The sequence below is a fragment of the Theobroma umbraticum genome, unplaced genomic scaffold, assembly GCF_002168275.2.
Source record: "Theobroma umbraticum cultivar Fairchild unplaced genomic scaffold, ASM216827v3 scaffold_30.0, whole genome shotgun sequence".
Classification (NCBI taxonomy): Eukaryota; Viridiplantae; Streptophyta; class Magnoliopsida; order Malvales; family Malvaceae; genus Theobroma; species Theobroma umbraticum.
This window is the reverse complement of record NW_018397254.1, coordinates 14,779,287-14,779,964: the sequence shown is the minus strand read 5'-3', so window position 1 is coordinate 14,779,964 and position 678 is coordinate 14,779,287.

Genomic DNA, 678 nt, shown 5'->3' with positions numbered 1-678 from the left:
TGGTTGAGATTAGTCATGAAGAAGAAGTATATGATTAATCTAAGTGGGAAAGACGAAGTAAGAAAGAATTTTGAAGAAAAACAAAGTTAATGGGGCCCACGTGCCTTTATTAAATAGAGTACGAGTAGATAAGTATATATTTAAATATTATGGTGACACCTTGATGAGGTGCAAACCTTATATTATATTTGTACACATGTAAAGGAAGGAAAATAGAAGAAAATTGGAGTTTAAAACATGTTGGAAGGACTAAATTGTGAAGGATGAAAAGTTCAGAGAGTCACAAGGGAAATAAAGAAAAGTTTGAGGACTCATTTACAAATTACAATATTTGAAGTTAAATGGATATTAACTAATCAAGGAAAGTTAGGTTATCTGTAATATGAGATTGTACATGGTAAAAGATTACTATTACATGCAAACTATAAAAAGGAGAAGTTAGTGGGGAACATGTGAGACCCCCACCATGTGAAGAAAAAGAGAAAGAGAAAGAGAAAGTTAAAGATTATTTGCATGTAATTTGATTGGTGCATTTTGTGGTCAAATGAGGAAAGTGAAATGTGGCTTGCATGAGACTTGATTGGTTGGATGAATGGCCAAATAAAATATAAAAGAAAGTTGTGTATGAAATGTAATTGGAAGAAATAGGTGGCAAAGGAAATAAAAATAAAAGTAAGA